The following is a 26,506-nucleotide window of genomic DNA, read 5'->3' as shown; positions in this document are numbered from 1 at the left end:
GCGGCACTTACAAGAGGAGGGAGCCCTGGGGGGGAGGGGGGATGATGCGGACACTGCCAACACCAACCTATGTAAACATATCAACGAGGCGCTTGATTGTAGGGCCCCACTCTCCCGCGCCAAATCGGGTGGCCGCATTAAAAAAACAGCCCCGTGGTATAGTGATGAGCTACGAGTTGCGAAAGCAGCATTGAAGCGAGTTGAAAGGCAGTGGCGAGGGGCTTTTTCTACGGAAACTAGGGAGATATACCTAACTGAGAGGCGAACCTATCATGGACTAATTAGGAAGTCCAAAGCAGCATACTATACCACCAGAATTAGTGAAGCTGGTAATTCCACGAAGGAGCTTTTTTTACTCTATAAAACTCTCTCGAGTGGGAAACCAGCCATTGCCCCAGATGACTGTTCGGTGGAATCCTGTGATAGGATCGCGGACTTTTTCGCCGAGAAGGTAGCTAAAATTTACTCTGCATTTCCTAGTCACCCCATTGCAGGGACGGAGTTTGTGGAAAGCCCGAGGGAATGGGGGACAGACATATACTGACCAACTTTGTCACCCCGTCCCCGGAGGACCTTTTAAAAATCTGTAGATCCATCAAGTCTGGTTCCCCACTGGACCCCACCACGCCGAAACGACTAGTTGATAGCTTGCCAGTGCTGGAACAATACATCAGACACCTACTGGACGTGTCATTTAGGACTAGAAACAGGCGGTGGTTCTACCTCTTAGGAAGAAACCAAACATCAGCTTTGAAAAGCTGGAGAACCTCCGACCTATCTCCCTTCTGCCCTATCTGGCCAAAGTGGCGGAAAAAACGGTAAACATACAACTGATGGATTTCGTGGAAGAGGCTGCCCTCCTGCACGACACCCAGTTTGGTTTCTGCCCCCGCCATTCAACTGAATCAACTCTTCTGATGGCTGTGGAGACCCTACGTCAGGGGGTGGATGAGGGGCAGACCATGGCCCTCATCCTATTGGACCTGAGTGCAGCATTCGACACTGTAGCTCACACCACCTTGCTACAGTGTCTGAATAGTGGAGGGATATCTGGAGCTGCACTCGAATGGATCCAGTCCTTCCTGACGGGGAGAGGCTTTCAGGTCCACCAGGGCGAGTGTTATTCTAGGGAAATCGGTTTGGGCCAGGGCGTGCCCCAGGGCTCGTACTTGAGCCCCACCCTATTTAATCTAGATGTCTCCCCAGTGGCCCCTATTGTTGAGGGCCATGGTCTGCACATAGTGTCCTACGCCGACCACACGCAGTTGGTTATCTCCCTTTCACGTGCGCCCGGTCTTGCGGTGGACCGATTCAGAGCCTGCATGCAAGAGCTTGCAACCTGGCTGTCCACCAACTGCCTCAAATTAAATGGCAGTAAGACCGAGGTGCTCGTGATGGGGGGGAACCCATCTGTCTGGTCATCGGCGTGGTGGCCTTCATGCTTAGGCAAGGTTCCAACACCCTGTCAAGAAGCTAGGAACCTTGGAGTTTGGCTTGACACTGACCTGTCCTTTGGACCTCAGATAGGCCGTGTGGTGGGTGTTTGCTTCAGCATCCTAAAAACTCTGCGGAAGGTTTTAGATCTCCTTCCTACGTCAGCCCGTAGGATGCTGGTGCATGCCCTCGTCACATCGCGCCTGGACTACGGCAATTTGCTGTATCTGGGAGCAACCAGTAAGGCAATAAATCGCCTCCAGGTGTTGCAGAACGCGGCAGCCCGCCTCATGCTGAAATTTCCCAAAAGATCGGCTTCCAAAGCTGCCCTTCAGACCCTTCATTGGCTACCAGTAAAGAGTAGGGTCGAGTTTAAGGCCCTTTGTACTTGCCATCCAATCCTTACTGGGAAGGCACCAGCACCGCTCCAGAGTCTGGTTACCAGATACGCGCCCACGCGCGCCCTTCCCTCCTCCTATGGAGGCCTATTAAAGGTCCCTAGGATAAGAAGGGCTCGCATGGGAGGTAGATCTTTTTGCTACCTGGTGGCGAAGAGCTGGAATGCCTTACCTCTGGACCTTCGCCTGGAGCCATCTGAACCCGGCTTCAGGAAGAAGTTAAAAACACACCTCTATACACGGTAACCAAGCAGACCCTGCGGCCCAGCTTGCATGAGTTCTTCTGTCTTAGTGCGGGGACACGCCATCTGAGCGTAACCAGGCGCTTTATAAAACTCTCATTATTATTATTATTATTATAGGGTGTTGAGCTGGGGTAGTGTTCTAAGGTAGTGCAGTGGTGTTTATGTAGTGTACAGGGTCATGCTAGGGATAGTGTTTTAGAATTTAAAGTACTGCAGTGGTGTTTGTGTAGTGTAGGGGGTTGTGCTGGGGTAGTGTTCTAGGAAAGTACAGTGGTGTTTGGGTACTGTAGGAGATTGTGCTGGAGTGGATTTAGGATTTAGAGTAGTGCAATGGTGTTTGAGAAGTATAGGGGATTATGCTGGGGTAGTTTTAGGGTTTAGGGTAGTGCAGTGGTGTTTGGGTATTGTAAGAGGTCGTGCTGTGACATATTTAAGCTTTAGGGTACTGAAATGGTGTTTGGGTAGTGTAAGGGGTCATGCTGGGATAGTCTTCTAGCATTTATTGATCAGTGGTGTTTATGTAGTGTACGGGGTCATGCTAGGAATAGTGTTTTAGGGTTTAAGGTTGTGCAGTGGTGTTGGTGTAGTGTAGTGTAGGGGGTCGTGGTAGGGTAGTGTTCTAGGAAATAAAGTGGTGTTTGGTTGTTGTAGGAGATTCTGATGGGATTGGTTTAGGGTAGTAAAGTGATGAATGGGTAATGTAGGCAGTCGTACTGGAGGTAGATTACCGGTTTACAGTAGTACAGTGGTGTTTGGGTAGTGTAGGAAATCATACTGGTGGTAGTATCACTGCAAGACTACATGTACTTATGTGTCTGTAAAAACATCAAGCATGCATTCCATATATTTCAGAACTGCATTTTACCATTAATGCTAAACTCATTTTGGAAACACATAACCAAATAGTATTTTCTAATTCTACCAAAATGTGAGAACACAATACGTTTTTAATCAATTACATGTCAGGAAACGCATGAACTACCAAAATGCTTCTCTCAGAGTGATTCCTAAATGCAGACTCACTGTGTGAATCTACTCAAGCAACTCTATCCCTTGCATTTTACCAAAACACAGTTACCACTCAACAAGACTTTAGGTGACTCTACACACTGCACAAAACTTTCTACTACACATTAGTATAGAGTGCTTCTATCAGAATATTTCCTAAATGCACATAAGACTCACTGTGAGATTCTAGACAAACAACACTATCCATTGCATGTAGAAACTTGAATCATTTTTCCAACTAAAAAAAAATAACGGTTTCTAATTCTACCAAAACATGAGAACAGCATAGTTATCCATCTGCAAACACATAAAATACACAAATGCTTATCTCAGAATTCTTTCTAAATGCACACACACACTCACAATACAATTCTAGAGAAAAAAAGTATTCCCTGCACTTTAGCAGGACAAACACATTAGTCTGATTAAAATCAAAATGCACCACATACATTCCCTCACAAATTAATAACTCACCTTTCCAATTGTTTTGTAGAGTAAGAAGTAGATCAGTCACAGAGCAGATTTTCTTATTTAGAATCTCTGTTTTGAACACCTCTCACCAGAACCAATGAATGGCACAGTTTACCTCTCATTTTGAACACATATACACCTTCACATCAAATCACATTACTCCCCACATTAATTCAAAAGCAAACACACATTTCTATTGGTTACTATTTCAATCCTTTCCAAATGACATAAATTTCAACTCTGCCTTCTGCCTGTTAACATAGAAAAACTTCATGGAACACTTAACTGAGCACAAGGGTCAAAAGTTCATCACACATTATTGCTAATCAAAACAGCAAGTGTGCTTGACTTTTCAATATACCAGCTTATCCTATGTAATGTTCTTTTCAATCACTTGATGTTAACCAATAAGAATCATGCTTTTAAAAAACACAAACATGCACCCTAGTTTTCAGTGTAGAATGTTGTCAAACAACCAATCATTTCTTTTTTCAACACTACATGTTATCCACCATTTTAGAAAAATCTTAGTTTTCAAACTGCCACTTCATTTACAGAGAGCATCTGAGTGCATTCAGACTTCCCTTCAAGATGCAGAGTGTGGATTGTGGGACACAGCTATATTTTCTGGAGCCAAAGGTATGCAGAACACAAAGGAATTCACAAAGACCTAGGTTTACCAAATGTAGACATTAAATGGATTGTACAGAGAGGGTTAAGGTGGCACCAATTGATGCCATTGGTGAAATCCTTTTTACCTCTCCAACACCCTGACCTCATAATTGTGCACTGTGGTGGCAATGACCTAGGCACTTTGACTGGGTTAGGTCTGGAAATGCTTATGAAGGACACCTTTGGAGAATTGATGTCACTTTTCTCCCAAACTGCCTTTGTCTATTCTAACATATGCCAAAGGCAGAAATGGAACTGGTCAAATAATTTTTTCCACAGATTGAGAAAGCTAGGAAACATGTGAATAAATCGGTTTCTGCTTTTCTCCGAGACTATGGAATAGGGTCCATATACCACAATAATCTGGGTTTCAATATGGCATCTACAGGAGAGATGGTGTACATTTTACAGATGAAGGGAACAGAGTCTTCCTCTTGAACTTTAGACTCTGCATCAGCACTTACTTGTAGGTACTAAAATCTCTCAATAAATACAAGGGCTCTTTTTAGATCAGGACTTGAAGCGCTGATGCGCCGTAGAGTAGTTCCAGGCTCAGCTTCTCCTTTTCACTTTATGGAGATGGTGCCACTCCCACGACGAGGCCGCCGCTGCAAAATGAACACACATCAGCGCTTCAAGTCCTGATTTAAAAACTCTCCACGCGGACCTGAATTCTACTAAAGAAATGAATAAAGCTTTTAATGGACACGTGCGGTGGGCTCTTTTAAAAGTACTCCGGTTCCTAAAGGAGGGGACCACAGTTACCAGCATGCAATACAATCTGCCCAACGAGTGCACACCCCTTAGGGTGCTAATCAACATATGCATCCATGGAAATAAAAGAGGGCTGATTCCACCGCATCAACGTGAAGCCAAGCCTCTGATGAGATGCCGTGTGCATCGAAACGCGTCAGGCACAAAACATTTATCAGGCGAGTGTGGTGAGCCAGAAATGCAGACCGGATGGTAGACTTTGAAGCGAGTGTCCTCCCGAAAGCTAAAGGGCAATTCGTGTGTTCATTTTGCAGCGGCGGCCTCGTCGTGGGAGTGGCACCGTCTCCATAAAGTGAAAAGGAGAAGCTGAGCCTGGAACTACTCTACGGCGCATCAGCGCTTCAAGTCCTGATTTAAAAACTCTCCACGCGGACCTGAATTCTACTAAAGAAATGAATAAAGCTTTTAATGGACACGTGCGGTGGGCTCTTTTAAAAGTACTCCGGTTCCTAAAGGAGGGGACCACAGTTACCAGCATGCAATACAATCTGCCCAACGAGTGCACACCCCTTAGGGTGCTAATCAACATATGCATCCATGGAAATAAAAGAGGGCTGATTCCACCGCATCAACGTGAAGCCAAGCCTCTGATGAGATGCCGTGTGCATCGAAACGCGTCAGGCACAAAACATTTATCAGGCGAGTGTGGTGAGCCAGAAATGCAGACCGGATGGTAGACTTTGAAGTCAGTGTCCTCCCGAAAGCTAAAGGGCAATTCGTGTGTTCATTTTGCAGCGGCGGCCTCGTCGTGGGAGTGGCACCGTCTCCATAAAGTGAAAAGGAGAAGCTGAGCCTGGAACTACTCTACGGCGCATCAGCGCTTCAAGTCCTGATTTAAAAACTCTCCACGCGGACCTGAATTCTACTAAAGAAATGAATAAAGCTTTTAATGGACACGTGCGGTGGGCTCTTTTAAAAGTACTCCGGTTCCTAAAGGAGGGGACCACAGTTACCAGCATGCAATACAATCTGCCCAACGAGTGCACACCCCTTAGGGTGCTAATCAACATATGCATCCATGGAAATAAAAGAGGGCTGATTCCACCGCATCAACGTGAAGCCAAGCCTCTGATGAGATGCCGTGTGCATCGAAACGCGTCAGGCACAAAACATTTATCAGGCGAGTGTGGTGAGCCAGAAATGCAGACCGGATGGTAGACTTTGAAGCGAGTGTCCTCCCGAAAGCTAAAGGGCTATTCGTGTGTTCATTTTGCAGCGGCGGCCTCGTCGTGGGAGTGGCACCGTCTCCATAAAGTGAAAAGGAGAAGCTGAGCCTGGAACTACTCTACGGCGCATCAGCGCTTCAAGTCCTGATTTAAAAACTCTCCACGCGGACCTGAATTCTACTAAAGAAATGAATAAAGCTTTTAATGGACACGTGCGGTGGGCTCTTTTAAAAGTACTCCGGTTCCTAAAGGAGGGGACCACAGTTACCAGCATGCAATACAATCTGCCCAACGAGTGCACACCCCTTAGGGTGCTAATCAACATATGCATCCATGGAAATAAAAGAGGGCTGATTCCACCGCATCAACGTGAAGCCAAGCCTCTGATGAGATGCTGTGTGCATCGAAACGCGTCAGGCACAAAACATTTATCAGGCGAGTGTGGTGAGCCAGAAATGCAGACCGGATGGTAGACTTTGAAGCGAGTGTCCTCCCGAAAGCTAAAGGGCAATTCGTGTGTATATATATATATATATATATATATATATATATATATCCAGCTCAAAACTCCATCTTCCACACAAAAATTAAGGGACTGCATTCGACCAAGGTTGCTGCTTGGTTACTTTATTACTTTATTTTTCCGAGACCAAACACGAACACAGGACGCATTTCGGCTTCACGCCTTTTTCCAGCTGTGTACACAGTGCCGTAAGTTCAAAATCATTATATCCGTTACGAGCATAAAGCTTCAGGTGCAATTTACATAAACATAGATAACGGACTTAAAACATCAAACATAAGGTGAATAGAGGCGCCATATTGAAACATGCAATTTAGGCGAAGCAAGTACTTTTAAATTCATTGCTGGTAAATAATTAGCATCAGTCAATTTGAAAATGATTTCACAGTGATTCATTCATTTCTGCAATTCATTAATCCCTTCCGGGGATGTCGTATTTAAACCCAAAATTAATCATTGCTGGTACATAATAAGCATCAGTTCATTCATTTCTGTAATTCATTGATCCCTTCTGGGGATGTCATACAAACCCCAATTTTTATTTTTTTTGCAGAGTTTTATATAGCGCGAACTTGACCCGAACCGAATAGGGTATCCGAGCGCTTTACATAGCACCAGTTACGTCACATGAGGACACACATTCATTTTTGTTAGGCACAGGGAGATTAAGTGATTTGCCCAGAGTCACAGGATGTTTGGCGTCGTTACCGAGACTCGAACCCAGATCCCCAGGTCCGAGGTCGAACGCCCTAGCCGTTAGGCCAAATTGAGCCTTGAACGAGCATAATGGTACTCGAACTCATTTTAAAGCTATTCGGTCCAGATTAATTAATTCATTAATTAGCCGCTACATTTTTGGAGGTGCCTCACAGTTAAAGTTATAAAACCCTGAATGGGCAAACTTTAATACTTAGTTCTAAATGGGCTAGTCAGCAGATGCGTTGGCGCTTTATTGTTCTTTCAATCTATTCTTGCAATGCTATCTTCATATACATCAATAACACAAATATTAAAGAAACATTTGGATACTCAGACATTTCAATGCATAGCATCAACACTTATTATACTAAATGGATTGAAAGCTCTTCTTCAGTGTTCAAACTATTCGGGAAAGTGGTTTGCATAATTGGCAATCCGCGAATTTTGCGGATTTGCGGATTCGCAATCCGCAAAATCCGCGAATTCCCGCGAATTTGCGGATTTTTTTTTTTTTTGTGTTCGCCCGTGTTTCTGCCAGTTCGCGAGGGTTTTTACAATTTCGCAATTTGCGAACTTACCTGTCGGGTCGCAAGTTTTGCGAACTTGTTGTTTCTACGTGTCCAGCCTGTTTGGGACACTCTTCTTCATCACTGCCACTCTCTGTCACCACTGCCACTCTCTGACTACTCATGCCACCCTCTGGCCCACCCATGCCACCCTCTGTTTCATCACTACACCCTCTGGTTGTCCAGTGTACATTATTTTCGGCAAAGCAAAGCACACCTTCCCTGCCTCAAGTGACCTGAATTAATTTGGGGCTGATTAATGTGTCACAGAATATTTTTTTAGCTGGCACCTGCTTCCTTAGTGCGCCCTGATTAGTGATCTTTTGCACTTGCTAAGTGCTTTCATTGTTGCAAAATTAGTTACAACACCTGCCCTGCCCCAACTGACAATAATGAATTAGGGGCTGATTAATGGATTTTAACTTCCAGCCTGGCTCCTGCTTGTCTCCCTTAGCTGTAATTCAGGACCTTTGTGGCATATGTGTAACTATTCTGAGGTTCAGAGCAGGGTCACATAATAGTTTCAACTGGCAACTGAACTCTGGAGGGGCCCCTCAGGAAGCCCTACAGGAAATGGCTACTAATGATGTGCCTGAACTTTTGAACCTGGTAAGTAGTTACTTTCAGTTTTGCCAAGATCGTATTTCTGCAATTTCGCACTTATTCGCGGGGCGCGAACTCACGCTAACAGTGCGAGCAGCGCGAGCAAAATCCGCTGCTCGCGGATTTGCGGATTTTGCGGGAAATTCGCAAATCTCGCGGATTGCGGATTTCCCGAAAATCCGCAAAATCCGCGAGCGGAACGGATTTTCCGCCCACACCTAGTTTGCATATCTATAATGAATCTAGATTCGGGGGCATGGCCACGGAGCGGATGGGGGAAGACGCGTGAGCTGGGAGCTTTGCGCTGCATCGGGCAAAATCCTGATGCAGGAGGCTGAAACGAGCCCCTGAGAACCTGTGCGGGTATCACCAAAGTCCTGGGACTGCAGCAGCGATGAAAAAAGAAACCAACAAAGAAAGCACCAGACACCAGAGCTCGGTGAATCACTGGGGTGAGCGGCCAGCTGGACGGAGGAGTAAGATGGCAGCCATGACTGCGCCATGAAAAGAAAGAGGAGCCGGAGACGGCGTGTAAGTGGACATGGGGACATATCGGCGATTATACTGGCACAGCTGCGACGGTCCCACTCATGGCACACGGAGGGGGAATAAGGGGGTGAATAAAAAGCTGCACATCCTATCCAATACATTCCAACAGGTATAATAAGCTCCATTTTAAAATGTCTGCCTTTGTACAAATGCTGCCTTCCACACATCTCAGATCTACACCCTGTCCTGTTCCATTAGCATCTTCATTTAGCTGTAATCAGGAAATGCCAAGCTAGGGGAATAAACAACTCTTGTGTGGTAAACAACCTGCTTGCAAGAAAGCATGCTGTAGCCATTCACCCTGGGTGTGGTAATACTCCGGTAAATAATCAACAAAATAATCTACTTCCATATTGAAACTTGGGTGACAGGGGGTTCTATCACAGATGTTCCTGGCAAAAAAGGGGAACTTTTCACCCTGAAGGAACGGAGTCTCAAAACGTGCCTGCTCCTTGAAGTCTTACAACGAGGCACCTGCAGTAGCTCACTGAAGAAGGAAGAAAGCCTAGCCAAAATAGGAAATTTGGACAGAAAAGAAAAAAAAGGGCGTGAGCATCTTTGTGTTCAGACGCAGTGGAACCAAGCCCCGCATTCAAGATCACCCTGGCTAGCAGACAGCAAAGAAACCGCTGAGAGATGAGGTGGGAACTTGGCACTGGAGGTTGGGTAGGAGGGGTCACAGCAGTACTGGAGAGTTATCAATTGGCAGGCCCCTTTCCCACAAAGGCCTTTTTAGTCAATAGTTGCTTGCACACCTCAGTGGGCAGTAACCTCTGGGGGTGTGAGGGAATCTGCAAGCTTGCACAACTGTAGGGGTGATGTAGTCGGAAAAGTTGCACTTCATCGATTTCACAAAGGGTATTTTTTAATATTTAAATGTCAAAGTTGGTGAAGATTTGCAAAAAGTAGTGAAAAATCCCTGAAATAGTAGATTTTTCTGTAAAGACAAAAAGTGCAAAGCCATTTTTTTTGTGAGAAAAAAAAGTTGCCCATTGCGGAGCTGTGTGAGGATGAAAATCTGCGCAACTCTGTTAATTTTGCCACATTTTCAATATATCACCAGCTGAACAAATAATTCCCACAACCCTCCTGTATGATATTGACATTCCTAATGGCTTTTTGGAAAAATAAGAATATTGTACCCGCGCTGCTATCACAGCCAACCTTCGGAAGGCACGGTGCCAACTACCAGCGCTTCAGTTAGGAGAGGAAGTGATACCATTCCATGCCTAGCAAATATGGTACAGTTATCTCTATTTTTTAAGCCTAAATACTCTTATTTTTTGGGAGTAAATAAAAAGAGTAATCTTGTGTTCTTATATAGCACTTCATTTTCTACTGTTTTTACACTTATCATTTGATTTATATTACGCAAAATTAAAGATATTCAAAGGAAGCATGAAAGTCTGAGTTGGCTTTTCGGGATTTCAAAATAGTGAATGGCAGATCACAGAAGATGGCAAAGGCACCTAAACTGTTTTTATTGGCTTTTTTCTGGCCTTCACATGCTCCAACATGGTTGTTTAGGGGCTGTGCCTACTGCTGTCTCTGCAATCTACCCAACCCTCAAAACAACAGCTCCAAAGAGCAGTGTGTCTGCTAACAATTTTATTTTAGGGGTGCAATAATGTTTTAAGTGAGCTGCAAATTGAGACACAGGGGGCAGTGCCCCCCAATCCCTTAGAGTTTAGGGTGGCGCAGACACCCTTCCTTAGACTCCTGGGCAGTATACTCATCAATTAGAATCCGTGCCATTATATCTGTTTCTTTGACTTCAGGACAGTATAACTGTTCTTTAGACTCATGGCCCTTCTACCCACTACTTAGACCTGGGCAGTACACAGGTTGCTTTGATTCCTCGGCAGAAAACTTGTGGATTGAACTCCTGGTCCGGTTGCTTAGACTGCTGTGCAGTGTACCAGTTGCTTACACTGCTGGGCAGTGCACTTGTTGTTTAGACTCCTGGACAGTACACGGTTTCTTTAGCGTCCTGGGCAGTACACCTGTTACTTAGACTCTTGGATAGTACACTCATTGCTTACACTCCTGGGCAGTATACTTGTTGCTAAGAAGCCTGGGCAACACCGGTGTTGTTTAGACTCTTGGACAGTACACCTGTTGCTTAGACTCCTGGACAGTACACCGGTTGCTTAGATTCCAGGAGAGTGAGATGCCTGGACAGTACACTTGTTGCTTACAGTCCTGGGCAGTACGCTTGCTGCTTAGACTCCTGAATAGTGTACACTACACATTGCTTAGACTCTTGGGCAATACACTTGTTGCCCGGACACCTGGGCAGTACACTCGTTGCTTACACTCCTGAGCAGTACATGTGCTGCTTAGAGTTCTGAGCAGTACATTTGTTGCTCCGACTCCAGTGCTGTACACCTTTTGCTTAGACTCCTGGACAATAGACCTGTTGCTTAGATTCCTGGGCAGTACACCTATTGCTTATAACACTGGACAGTGTACCTATTTTATTTTGGGGGGGGTTATATAGCACGAACTTGACCCGAAGGTATCAAAGCGCTTTACACGAGCACCAGTTGCATTACAGATGAACCCATTCATTTTTTTTAGGCATGTGAAGATTAAGGGGTTTGCATTGAGTGTCCCTGTCGAAACTCGAACCCGGTTCACCAGCTTCGAGGACGACCGCTCTAGCCATTAGGCCACATCCTTTCCTATTGTTTGGACTCCTGGGCAGTCCACTTTTGTGCTTAGACTCCTGGGTAGTACACCTATTGCTGATAACTTTGGACAGGGCACCTTCTGCTTGGACTCCAGGACAGTGTACCTATTGCTTAGAGTCCTGGACGTTGTACCCACTGCTTCAACTCCAGCAGAGTACACTTACTGCTCAGACTCTAGGACAGTATACTTGCGGCTTAGAAGCCTGGATAGTACACTTGTTGCTTCGACTCTTGGGCAGTATATCAGTTGCTTAGACTCCTAGACAGTACACCTATTGGTTAAACTCCAGGGAAGTAAGTTTGCTACTTAGAATCCAGATCAGTACGCTAGTTGCTTAGACTTTTGGGCAGTACATTTGTTGCTTAGAAGCCTGGGCAGTACACTTGTTACGAAGACTCCTGGACAGTACACGTGTTGCTTACACTCCTGGGCAGTACACCTATTGATTATATCACTGGACAGTGCACCTATTGCTTAGAGTCCTGGACGCTGTACCCACTGCTTCAACTACAGCAGAGTACACTTACTGCTCAGACTCTAGGACAGTATACTTGAGGCTTAGAAGCCTGGATAGTACACTTGTTGCTTCGACTCTTGGGCAGTACATCAGTTGCTTAGACTCCTGGACAGTACACCTATTGGTTAAACTCCAGGGAAGTAAGTTTGCTACTTAGAATCCAGATCAGTACGCTAGTTGCTTAGACTGCTGGGCAGTAAGCTTGTTGCTTAGAAGCCCGGGTGGTTCACTTGCTGCTTACACTCCTGGTCCCTACACTTGTTGCTTATACTCCTGGGCAGTGTGCCCAATGCTTAAACTCCTGGGCAGTGTCCCTAATGCTTAGACTCCAGGAGAGTACACTTCCTGCTTAGAATTCTGGGCAGTACATTGGTTGTTTAGATTCCTGGGGAGTTCACTTGTTTCTTAGACTCCTGGGCAGAACACTTGTTACTTACACTTCTGGGCAGTACACCTGTTAATTAGACACTTAGGCAGTATACCTGTGGCTCAGACTCCTGGACTCTAGACATGTTGCTTAGACTCCTGGGCAGAACACTTGTTGCTTAGAAGCCCGGGTGGTTCACTTGCTGCTTAAACTCCTAGTCCGTACACCGGTTGCTTAGACTCCTGGGCAGTGTGCCGAATGCATAAACTCCAGGGGAGTACACTTGCTGCTTAGAATTCTGGGCAGTACATTTGTTTCTTAGACTCCTGGGTAGTACACTTGTTGCTTTGACTCCGGAGCAGAACTCCTATTGCTTATAATAGTGGGCAGTGTACCCATTGCTTGGACTCCTGGGCAGTACACGTGTTGCCTTGATGTCTGGGCGGTTCACTTTCTGCTTACACTCGTGGGCAGTACACCTGTAGCTTAGACTCCTGGACAGTACACCTGCTGTTTAGAATCCTCAGCAGTGTGCCTATTGCTAAGACTCCTGGACAGTACACCTGTTCCTTAGACTCCTGGACAGTACACCTGTTCCTTAGACTCCTGGACAGTACACCCGTTGTTTAGGCTCCTGGACCAGTATCCCTATTGATAACATTTGCCCATGATAGTGTGCCCAATGCCAATAGTGCCAGCTCTAAAACACCTGTCACCACTGCCATCCCTGAGCACTACATGCAGTGCGTCCACTGGCAGTAGTCCTTACCATGTTACTCACTTGTAAAACTGCGCGCCAGGAGCAGCATAAACATGTCGCCCTGGCCATTAGCTGCCCTGCCAAGTTCCCCAGGTCAATGCGTGATATGCTGCTTCAGTATAGGTTTTTTCTTTTTTAATTCTGGGACTTGAACCATTGTTTATCCTATAATAAAACATGACTACAGGTTCAAGAGAAAACAAGCATTTACAATGCAATGGTCTCGGTATCATTAAAGGCAGAGCTATTGGCATTGCTCATGACATTTGTTTTTTTTTCTTTAAATCATAAATAAATGGCATTGTCATTTACATTGGCAATACACAGCACTCTGCACTCAACAGCACACACCACTCTGCACTCAACAGCACACACTACTCTGCACCTGCACTCACTGCTCTGCACACTCACTCTGCATTCTGCACTCACTACTCTGCACTCTGCACACTCACTACTCTGCACTCTGCACACTCACTACTCTGCACACTGCACTCACTACCCTGCACTCACTACCCTGCACACTCACTACCCTGCACACTCACTACCCTGCACACTCACTACCCTGCACACTCACTACCCTGCACACTCACTACCCTGCACACTCACTACCCTGCACTCTGCACTCACAACTCTGCACTCACAACTCTGCACTCACAACTCTGCACTCACAACTCTGCACTCACAACTCTGCACTCACTACCCTGCACACTCACTACCCTGCACACTCACTACCCTGCACACTCACTACCCTGCACACTCACTACCCTGCACACTCACTACCCTGCACACTCACTACCCTGCACACTCACTACCCTGCACACTCACTACCCTGCACACTCACTACCCTGCACACTCACTACCCTGCACACTCACTACTCTGCACACTCACTACTCTGCACACTCACTACTCTGCACACTCACTACTCTGCACACTCACTACTCTGCACACTCACTACTCTGCACACTCACTACTCTGCACACTCACTACTCTGTACACTCACTACTCTGTACACTCACTACTCTGCACACTCACTACTCTGCACACTCACTACTCTGCACACTCACTACTCTGCACACTCACTACTCTGCACACTCACTAATCTGCACTCTGCACACTCACTCTGCACTCTGCACACTCACTCTGCACACTCACTCTGCATTCTGCACACTCACAACTCTGCACTCACAACTCTGCACTCACAACTCACACTATGCACACTCTGCACTCGCACTCACCTTCTGCCTCACAGAGGGCTGAAGTGAGCGCCGTTCTACTGGGCAGACCTGGGGTCGGGTGTGAGATTCTATATCAAAGTGTTTAGAGGAAACACACGATTTAAAGCGTAGTTAATAAAATGGGGAATCAAATGCAGAGGAGCAGGCAAAATGGCAGTATTAATCACCTGTCCCTGACCTGGTGGGAGAAGAGAGTAAATGTCCTCCTGGGTGATCAGTTGCAGACTTGGTTGGTATGCCCCAGTCCTCCTGAATGCTCGCTTCCAGGCCTAGCAGCTTTCATCCAGACTCTCACAACATGACCGCGCGGGAGATTCTGTCACACGCCTAGACCAAACCTGCTGCCGCAGCGGGAGCACATTGTTCTCGGACAAGTGGAACAGCTGGCGGTTGGGCTACAGGCACAGCAGTGGCCTTTTATTTCGGTTTTAAACGTCTGAGGTTCTCACAGCAGCAGTCCTGTAACTCCCGAACCGAAAACCTCCTCCCTCACAAACATCTTTAAGAGATTGCTTCTAATTTAAACCAATCAAAGAACATAATAAGCAATGCGGCTTGAAGGAGCATTGCTAAAAACTAATAGCTTTTAGGTATATTGTATAGTTAATAACATATGGTTGGGATATGCGGACATGAGTTAAGAACTCTGCGAGGTCTTGCCTGTGATTTTACGTGATCTCTAAGTTCACATGTATTTACTGACGACGTTTTAAAATGACCGTCCGAGTTAGAAGGAGTAGTAATCACAAGCTGAGGATCAACGGGCGTGAAACAGCGTGGTGGGCGCGCACGAGACGCAGAGCAGCGTGGGTGTGCACATCAGCTGAAGATCGCCGGAGAAGACACCGAGTCAGCCTGCTGCCGTGACTGACCGGCTGCGGAGGGAAAGAGTCCGGTGAGTGGGGGTAGAGGGGGGGCGGCAGAGAGGGAGTGGGCAGAGAGGGAGGGTGTGTGTGTGTGTGTGTGTGCGTGTGTGTGTGTGTGTGTGTGTGTGTCTGTGTGTTGGCGGCGCGTGCCTGCCTGTGTGTGCGCGTCCACAGACCCTGGTCGGCTCGTGCACCGCTCTATCTCCCTTGAGAGCGAACTCGATGACAATAGGTCTCGATGCCGAGACCTAAAAAAGGAACTGGGGAAGCACATCCTGGGAAACTTGGCAGCTATGCACGAGTATTCCCCATTTTAGTGTATAATCCATTTGGTGACCTCGGAAGGATGGACAGCTGAGTAGGCTTTTCCGAGAATACCACAGCCTGCAAATCACAGCCGATGTCAGTGGCCTCCATTTACTTCACCAAGCCATAGATCTCAAATTAGAATGTGATTTCGCCTGCCTAACTTTGCAGGCTGCGCTGTCCGACTTGGCAATATTAACAGGAAACAGCAGATCTTAGAACATTGCTGCTGGCAGAACGCCAGGACTGTCTGAAGCCGTCCCACGTGGTAAAATGTGACGTGGCAGCTTTATAAACCATTCCCTTGGTCGATCCACCAAACTCCCAGTTGGTTCTTGTACCTCCCTCGAGACCACAGTCGCTTCGAAGCGTGCCTGCTGCCAACGCAACGTAGCATAAAGTTTGATGTCACCCATCTTGTTTAAGATACATATTTGAGTGTTCACCGTGAAAATAACTCGCATATTGCTGGTTTCAAACATACTATTACATTTTTAAATGTTCTTGCTCTGACACTTAGACGTCAACAAGACCGCCGGTAATTGCCAGACGAGGGAAAACAAAACATTATTTTGTTTACAAATCGTATGTCAACATCCTCCATGTCTGCCCGTATACCTTATCCAGGCGATTACGTTTGCCATCCTATTGTGAAAGCACGCCTTGGTCGCTGACAGACGCCTTAAAGCACACAGAATTGCTTACCTCGGGTTCCAGACACACTCTTTGCAGACCGCAAGCAGTTTTTAGAAAACAACTTTTTCATCTGAGATCCGGCTCCATTGGCGAGCCCCCCTGCTGGACACAGCTAGCAATGTCCTTTTTCTAAACAGCATTCCAAATCAATGCAGGTGCTGCGTTCTTGTAAATTGGCCCTATCAGGGTCGCCGTTAACCAGTCAAGGCTAGCTAACAGCACTTTCGATTCTGTAACACAACAAAAAGCACCATATTGCAGAAGCAGATTGCAGCCATTCTGCACAACCTTAGAGTTTAAACTTCTTCATGGTCTTTGAATATCCCTTTTAAAAAGCAAAGCAAACCTATTTGCAACATTGTCGCTAATCATTGAACAAACCGATTTTGCTTCAAACTCGTTCGAACTTCCACATTTAAAAAGTTAACAAATTGTATGTAAACTTATGTAACACTACGAAACGAATGTGAAATCTGTTTGCTCCATGTTTTAGAATTCCCCGTTACACAAGAAGCAAAAAAATGGCACAAATGGAATTGCCCTGATTTTTTGCACCTTTTCAGTGGAGCAGTGAGAATGTCATTGGCTCCAGTGTAAGCAAGGGAAATGGTCCTATGGAAGCTGATTGGATACAAAATACAACAACAATCTTGGTTATAGCCCCTTTGGCCTCTGGGTCCCTGCGCAACTGCACCTGCTGAACAACCTGCGATGTCATTGATAGCTATGCCCCTGCACCTGTTGATAGTTTCTGGAATATGACCTCAGGAGTGGCTGAACATGGCCCTCATGACGTGGAGCCAACAGGAAGTCAGAGTATGGTATTCATGGTGGGGTCACTATATATTGTTTAAAAAATGTACAGGGTGTGGCAGACCAAACTCAATGTTTAATTGCACCTAATTCTAAACAGCACATCTAAAATCAGGGCTTTGAGAAATTCCATGGTGCTCCTGCATATTGTTATAAATATTTCGAAATGTATTGAAGAACATTTGGAGTAAATAAGAGTTTCTATGAACATGGAAGTTTTGATTCTAGGTTATTCATCAACTAATATTTCTAACAAAAGAGGGAGGGAGAGGAAAGGGGATTCAGTCTCCCCAGGTATATTACATAAACAAAGTGGAGTCCACTTAGGCGGTTTGAGGTGGTCCCCGAATAAGTGCTCCCACGTAGTCGTCGGTCGCAACACGCCGCATCCCGTAGAGGGGTGCAAAGACCCCTATGATGAAGCATGACACCATGCGGCCTGTTGGTGTGTGAGGGGTATTCAAATAACACTGAGTGTTCCCCACCACAGTAGGGACCACCTCAAACCGCCTAAGTAGATTCCACTTTGTTTATGTAATATTCATCAACTAAGACATAGGAAATTAAATTTTGGATAAAGAAAGTGCGCAGTCTGTCACATTCTACATATTTTACTTATACTTAATAAACAGCTTTTTACCCATAATGACCAGGCAAACAATTTCCCAATGTTCATTAACTTAATATACTGGTTTGATCTGTAAGGGGCACACCAATCACTACCCACCGTTGATTGATAAAATTACAGATTCTCCTAGCCATTTGGGAAAAAGATTCCTGGTTTTATTAAAGACTACGGGCTGCTGTGCCCCTGAGCTCGCCAAGGATCTGGTCTTGTGCAGTATTCTATTTTGTTCAATATTGCCCAGTATCGTAATTGTTCTGCCTGTTTCGTTCTTGCTCTGCATTGTTATTGTTGTGCCCCGTGTTTGCTGCCACCACCGCTGCCCGCTGTGCCTCTCGGTTTCGGTTTCTGTTTCTGTATTCCTGTTGTTGTGCCCTGCGCCCCTCCACCCTGCTCCCTGCCGCCGCTCAGCCCAACCCGGTTCCCTCCTGCATCACCGCTCCTCCCCTTCCCACTCGCCACCCAGCTCCCGCCTTCCAGCCGCTCCTCCCTCCCACTAGTAGCCTAGGTCTGCACCAGCGAGACGGGGAGCTGTGACCCGACCTGACCTGGTCAGAGCCGGTCGCTCCACCCGCCTCGTGCCTGACCCCCGAGTGCTGTTGCCTTCGCTGCCCGCTGTGCCTCTGGTGTGCCCCTGAGCTGCTGTGCCCCTGAGCTCGCCAAGGATATCTGGTCTTGTGCAGTATTCTATTTTTTCAATATTGCCCAGTATCGTAATTGTTGTGCCTGTTTCGTTCTTGCTCTGCATTGTTATTGTTGTGCCCCGTGATTGCTGCCGCCACCGCTGCCCGTTGTGCCTCTCCGGTTTCGATTTCGGTTTTTGTACTCCTGTTGTTGTGCCCTGCCCCCCTCCACCCCGCTCCCTACCGCCGCTCAGCCCAACCCCCTTTCCCTCCTGCATCACCGCTCCTCCCCTCCCCACTCGCCACCCCGTTCCCGCCTCCCAGCTGCTCCTCCCTCGCTCCGCCCCCCTCCATTCTCCACTTATGGCAGAGTGGCAAACGCGCAGCGTTCACGCGCAGCAGGCGTGCCCTATGCGCGCCGCGCGCCAAAGGTAATCCCGTCTACGCCCGTCCGCGCCTGGACCGCGCCCAGCGCCAGAGCCCCTGGCCCCCGCAGTGGCCATCCACCACGCAGAACATACAACACCACAACCTCACTGCCCTCAACACCGGCAGACTCCCCGACTGCCACCGAGCTGCCCCAGGCCGTACCCATGGACCCTTCACCTGCCAATCCTGCAAGTTCTGCTGCATCAGGACCCACGCTACAACCACAAACGCCAAACAGAGCTCCAACAACAACCACCTGAAGTGCATCCTGCTCAACACCCACTCGGTCTACAGACACGCCATTGAACTGTGGAACCTACTCGACACCACAACTCCGGACGTCGCCTTTCTCACGGAAACCTGGATGAACGCCTCATCAGCACCGGACATCCCCATAGTGATCCCGACGGATACAAGATCATCCGAAGAGACCGCATCAACAAAACAGGAGGAGGTATCGCGATCGTCCACAAGAACACCGTCCGCATCTCGACCAGCTCCGACGACACCCTCATAGCCACCGAACACGTCCATTTCCAGATACACACCGACCCCAAGACAACACTCAGAGGCACCCTCATATACAGACCCCCAGGACCCCGTACAAAATTCTGCGAAGACATCGCTGACCTTGTCAGCCCACACGCCCTCCCTTCCGAGGACTACATTCTCCTAGGAGACCTCAACTTTCACCTGGAGAATAACAACGACAACAACACCACCACCCTGCTTGATAACCTCGCCAATCTCGGACTCAAACAGCTGGTGAACACCCCCACCCACTACGCCGGACACACGCTCGACCCAATCTTCTCCTCCAGCAAACACATCTCCTTTAATCACACCACAGGACTCCACTGGACAGACCATAGCTGCGTCCACTTCCGCTTCAGAAAGACAACAATCCACCACCACCCGCAACAGGTTCCCCGCAGATACTGGAACAAAATTACCCTCCATCAGCTCACCACATCACTGAACCAAAACCCTCCCGCCAGATCTATGGACTCAAATCAAGCAGCCTTTAATCTTGCACAATGGATAACCCACTGCGCTGACGAACTAGCACCCCTGAAAAACAGTCTCAATAAACCAGGAAGCAAAAGAGCCTCCTAGTTCAACGACGACCTCAAGAACTCCAAAAAGAACTGCCGCACCCTCGAGAAAACCTGGAGAAAAAACCCATCCGCATACAAAATGACCGCCTTCAAGAACGCCACCCGCAAACACCACCAGCTGATCCGCACCACTAAGAAGTCAGCATTTAAAGACCGACTAGACAACAACGCCCACAACAGCAAAGAACTCTTTAGCATCGTCAACGAGCTCGACAATCCCAGCGCCGGCAACAACGACATCACTCCCTCTCAAGATCTATGCAATTCTCTAGCCTCGTTCTTCCACAGCAAGATCGCAGACATACATAACAGCTTCAGCGACCTGTCCTCTCCCCCTACCTCTGAACTGAAGCCCCCTACCACCACCGTCCGCGCCTGGACCCCAATCAGCACCGAAGACACCATCCGCATGATGAACTCCATCCACTCCGGATCTCCAACCGACCCATGCCCCCACCACATCTTCAATAAGGCAGACTCCGTCATCGCACCCCAACTCTGAGATATCATCAACTGCTCCTTCAATGCCGCTACCTTCCCGGAAAGCTGGAAGCATGCCGAACTCAGCGCCCTCCTAAAGAAACCTTCTGCTGACCCCACCGAACTTAAGAACTACCGCTCCATCTCTCTCCTCCCGTTCCCCGCCAAAGTCATTGAGAAGACCGTCAACAGCCAGCTCGCCGCCTTCCTTGAGTCCAACGGCTCCCTTGACCCGTCACAGTCCGGCTTCCGAGCTAACCACAGCACCGAGACCGCCCTCATGGCAGCTACAGACGACATCCGGACACTCCTCGACAACGGGGAAACAATGGCCCTCATCCTCCTGGATCTTTCCGCAGCGTTCGACACGGTATGCCACCGCACCCTAGTGCAACGCCTCAGGAACGTCGGATTACAAGATAAGGCATTGGAATGAATCATCTCGTTCCTCACCGGAAGAACCCAAAGAGTCCGTCTCCCTCCTTTCAGATCAGAGGCCACCGAAGTCATCTGCGGAGTACCACAAGGATCTTCGCTCAGCCCCACGCTCTTCAACGTCTACATGAGCCCCCTCGCATCCATCGCACGCCAACACAACCTAAACTTCATCTCCTATGCTGACGACACTCAACTGATCCTTTCCCTCACCAAAGACCCTATCACCGCCAAAACCAACCTACACGAAGGGATGAAAGACGTAGCCAAATGGATGAAGAACAGCCGCCTAAAACTGAACTCGGACAATACGGAAGTCCTCATCCTAGGAACATCCCCCTCTGCCTGGGACGACTCATGGTGGCCCCCGGCTCTAGGCAGCGCACCCAAACCAACGGACCATGCTCACAACTTAGGATTCATTCTAGACTCCTCCCTCTCCATGACCAAACAAGTCAACGCTGTCTCATCATCATGTTTTAACATCCTACGCATGCTCCGTAAGATCTTCCGATGGATCCCCACCGAAACTAGGAAAATAGTCACCCAAGCACTTGCCACCAGCCGACTAGACTACAGAAACACCCTCTACACCGGAACCACAGCCAAATTGCAGAAAAGACTTCAACGCATTCAGAACGCCTCCGCCAGACTCATCCTGGACATACCTCGACACAACCACATATCAAAACACCTGAGAGACCTGCACTGGCTCCCCATCAACAAGAGCAAGAGAATCACGTTCCGTTTCCTCACTCACGCACACAAAGCCCTCCACAACCTAGGACCCAGCTACCTCAACAATCGCCTATCCTTTTACACCCCCACCCGCCAACTACGTTCGTCCAACCTAGCCCTCGCCGTGATCCCACGCATCCGAAAAACCACCATGGGATGGGAGGAAGATCCTTCTCATACCTGGCGGCCAAGACCTGGAACTCCCTCCCCTCTCACCTCTGTTCTACCCAGAACCACCTCTCCTTCAGGAAGCAACTCAAGACCTGGTTATTTGATCAGTAACGATCCCCTGTCCCTTAAGCTCCTTGAGACCCTCTGGGTGAGTAGCGCGCTATACAAATTTCCGACTTGACTTGACTTGACAGCACTCCAACAGCCTACAATACTTATAATCTGGTCATCCCAGAAGGAAATTACATATAAGCAAAAACAATCAGCCAAAGTATAAGAAGGGGATTTCCGAAATGACTTCCTCCTTTCTTCATGCATGCATGACATCTACAATCCTTACGTAGAGCAGGACAGCAAAAACAACAGAAAGAATCCAAGGAAAGGAAATTAAGTTCTCTTAGATTTGACTCAGTTTCTCATTAAACAAGATCTCCATTTGAAACTGGTCCTTTCCTCCAGTCCACTCTGACATCACATTCTGGCATCTGGCTTATTGTCCCCGGTGCTAGAGATAATAAACAAGCATTTGCAATACAATAGGTCTCGCATTTACTCAACTTTAAGCTATTGGCATTGTAAATGACAATGCCTTTTATTTCTGTCTTAACAATCAAAACATAAAAGCTGAAAGTTGCATATATGCAAGACCTATTGCATTGTACAACAAGCATTGCTACTTACTTACCCATTGAAGAGAAATCGGACTATGTGGCAACCAGCATTTGTGAGCAGATGCCTTCTTCCAGTTCCGACTGCTATGGAGGGGGGGAGAGTTGTTGAAAAAACGGCGTGGGGGTCACCATTGGCTGCTTCTCCAGGAGAAAATAAAGTGTGCTGCTGCTATAATTAAAGCGTGCCATGCTTAAAAAATAAATAAATAAATATTAAATTTTAAAAGGAGCAAGTTCAGACTGCGTCGTAAAATAAATAAATAAGCATGGCAGCTATAGTTGAAGCAGACAGCGCTGATAAGCACATTAATAATATAAAAGCGGGTGGGTGCTGGGATGTCATGGGTGGAATACAGGAAGAGCATTAAAGAACCGACGTCTTGTGTGGGATAGGGGAAGAGCTTTAACCCCTTCGATGCGGCTGCGATTCCCCTGGTGTGCTGTAAACAGCACGAACAGGGGCGGGCCGTGACAAACCCCAGCCGTCATCAGCACACGAGCACCGTAGTCCATGACGGCTGGGGTTCGTCGTGAGCATGGAAGAGGTTAAAGAAAATAGTGCTCACCAACTTATAAAGCAGACCATGTAATACATACCACCAGTACAAGGTCCAACCGTGATTGGAGGTAACAAATGCAGACAAGGTGGTACCAATGAGGGATTAATGCGCCTATTTACGAATTAAAAGCCAGCATTTACAAAGGACAATGACACAAGACAACAACAAATATGGGCGGAGAGTGGGCGTGGCTTCCAGTGCATACCCTAATACAGCATGCCTCGTAGAGCGAGGTGACAACTGGGGTTAACCTGTGTTAGATACAGAGACAAAGTAAGGCAAGGAAGTAAACATGGCAGATGCAACCAGGTAACCCAAACGTGAGAACAGAGAGCAATCAATGGTAGACACAAAGAAGAAGGAAGTAAATCATGTCAGAAAACACAGTGGCTGCATCAAAGAAGATGCATAGGTTTGGCAGGGGTTTAACACAGATCCCTGCTGCCCCTCCCCCAACCCTTCAGGGGCCCCAACCCTTCAGGAAGTCCCCATTCAGTCCAAGGTCAATGAATATCTGTGAGATATGTGCTGGGCAACTGGATTTATATGATCATATTCACTGTAATAAGTATGTATCGGCTGCTGCACATATTCCCCCCTCTGCAGCTTACTCTGCAGATTTTTACTCAAAAAATGTTTATAGGTCAAACAGGTCTAAGTTAATAAAATGCAGAAACACGTCACTGCCTTGTAAGTCAAAAATATTGACTGGACACCTATCTCTGACTTTTTGCCATATTTGAATTAAAGAGGTGCTAATGAGGTGAAATCTTTGCCCAAACGGTGCTAAAATGTGTAAAAAAAAAAGTAAAAATAATTGTAATAGCACAAAAAGTGCTGCATAATGCCTCATAATTTGCCTTTTGTTGCCACATAATTTATCCAACCTTGCTGTATAATTTGGCCTTCTCCTCTTCCCCTGCCGCCTAATCCCAGTTGCTCTGATATGGGAGAACTAGGGGTCCCTGGTTACATTCTGCGAGGAGGGCATCATATTGGATCAAGCCACAGATGGGCTGGGTACGTTACCGTACAGTTCTGGATTGTGTTACCCAGTATTGTACAGTGTTGTGTGATCTTGTACGGAGTTCTGCAGTGCACATCTTGGTCAGACCGCACCCAGGTACGTGTGCAGGCCGCACATACGGGGTGGCGAGCAGCAACGAAAGCTATGGAAACCAAGACAAAGTATACAAATCCCTATATAATGAGACAGGGGAAGGGCTGCCGGGCACAAGAAGAGAGCGACACAAATGGAAAAGATGAAGAGAACACAGAATAGGGCCGGGGATGAGCTGTGGGGGGGGGGGGGGGGGGGGGGGTGAGACAGCAAAGAAGGGAAAGGGCGGGAGAAGAAGAGAAATGAGAAAGTAGAGAGTCAGAAAGAAAATAAGAGAGAAGGATGAGAGGTGGTGGAGGTTTTACAAGGTGACAATGTGAGAGGAAAGGGTGAGATGACTAAAAGAGAAGTAGGAGACAAGCGAAAGTGAGAACACATGGATGATGGAAGAGCTTGGGAGGAGAGTACAGTCTCTCAGGGACCGAGAGTGAACGAAGGAGGGGAATGAAGGTGGGGTAAGAATGGAATGACTGAATGAAAGGAGGAGGAGAAAGGATGGAGGGTGGGATGGTGAATGAAAGAGAGGGAATACGGGGTAAGGCATAATGCATTAGGGAGAGGGAGAAAGTGAAGGAAGGCGCCATTATGGGTGCGTTAGAGAGTGAAAAAGAGACAAATGGAATAGCGGAAAAGGGAGGAGAGAGGAAATGGCAAAGGAAGGAAGAGGGGGGGACTGGGAGGAGGCGTGAGAATGGAGTGGCAGAGGAGGGTAAGTCAAAAGTGGAAAGCATTGTGAGACAGATGAGAAATTCCACACTTTGAAAAAATAATTGTTGTTTTGTGAGAAAGAACACCGTTGGCACTGATGGCAACTGTGTACGGTTGTGACACAGAAGAGGTCTAAACCCTCCCATGCATCTGGCGTGGGTGAATTACCCAGAAATGTGTCAGGCTGTGCCGGCACTTAAATGCCCCTATGTCCTGCTAAAAACAGCATTATTGTAACCTGGTGCTTTGGTAAAGTGCCCATGGTTCAAGGCCACATGGTTTAAAAACTGCAAACATTAAATAAAACGACGATGAGGATGACGCTGCCTTAAGATGAGGAGACTGCCCCAGGCTGGAGCCCGCGGGCTGCAGCACAGAACCCCTGTCTGCCTCTAATGCTAGTGGCGTCATCCCCCTGTCAGGACACATTTGGGGACAGTGGCTTAGACAGAAGATAAGCCCCGAGCAGATCTCACCTTCACTCACTCTGATAACAGCTTCCACTTGTAACAGGAAAGAGGGGGATCCAGGAAACACACAAGGCCCATCCCCCTTACTTCCCACCATTAGTCCCTCGGACAGGGTCTCTTCAGCACTGGGATCAGGAACAAGTTTGGAATGGAAAAACAAGTATTTGCAATGCAATAGGTCTCTAATTTACCTGAGACCCATTGCATTGCAAATGGGTGGCAAAACGGGAGGGAGAGTGGGGGAGGGGGCATGGACGATGGGACGGAGGGGGCAGGCGGAGAGGAGAAGGCACGGACAACGGGGTGGGGCGGAGAAGAGAAGGCACAAACAACGAGGTGGGTGGAGAGGAGAAGGCACAGACAACGTGGTGGGGAAAAGACACTCCACACGTGGAAAATGAATACGGTTTAGTAAACATTATCTGCGCCATCTTGCCTTCTCTCCCGATGCCACACTTTTTGTCGTGCACACCCGCCATTTTAGGTACCTTGGTCAGAACCACCCTCTGCACGCCACTGACCCCCAGCACGGCTCTTCGCCCTCACAAGCACCCCCACGCACTGGTCACCCCCGCTCTCTCATGCATGGGCCATAAACCCTCCCCATCTGCGCGGCTCTGCCTCGGAATCCTATCCTGTTCCCAGCGCGACACCTCCCTTCATCCCTTTCATAGTCCCAGGTCCTTTGATACAAACCCCCTTCTCCTGTGTGCCCGTTTGTCTTCCTCGTTCCCAGGCCACCACCTGGCCCTGCGGATACTGTTTATTGCCCCCCCGTACAGTAGGAAGCTTCCCCCATTAAAGGACCCTCGAATTGATCAAAGCCCCCACCCTATGAGATCCGATCAACCCCACACATTCCGTGAATCGGCGGAATGTCCAGCTGCGCGATAATCATCACCTGTTGTGACCAGGGTGGGGACTTCAACTGTAAATGTGTGTGGGAACGGGCCTGAAGGGGAGATTCCGAGGATGTCCTTTCATACTTCAAAGCA

The 26,506-nt window shown here is 47.6% G+C and overlaps 1 protein-coding gene across 1 annotated transcript in view; it reads right to left on the bottom strand.

Moving 5' to 3' along the window:
- Positions 1–16,674, bottom strand: part of LOC147747796 (dimethylaniline monooxygenase [N-oxide-forming] 2-like) — a 387,231-nt gene extending 370,557 nt beyond the window's left edge. The window contains exon 1 of the mRNA XM_086955934.1: positions 16,560–16,674. The gene's annotated coding sequence lies outside the window, so the exon portion shown is untranslated. The remainder of the gene's footprint in view (positions 1–16,559) is intronic.
- Between the last annotated feature and the right edge of the window lie 9,832 nt (positions 16,675–26,506).

Source organism: Lissotriton vulgaris, chromosome 1_1 (genome assembly GCF_964263255.1).
Source record: "Lissotriton vulgaris chromosome 1_1, aLisVul1.2, whole genome shotgun sequence".
Lineage (NCBI taxonomy): Eukaryota > Metazoa > Chordata > Amphibia > Caudata > Salamandridae > Lissotriton > Lissotriton vulgaris.
This window is presented reverse-complemented; position numbering and strand designations above follow the sequence as displayed.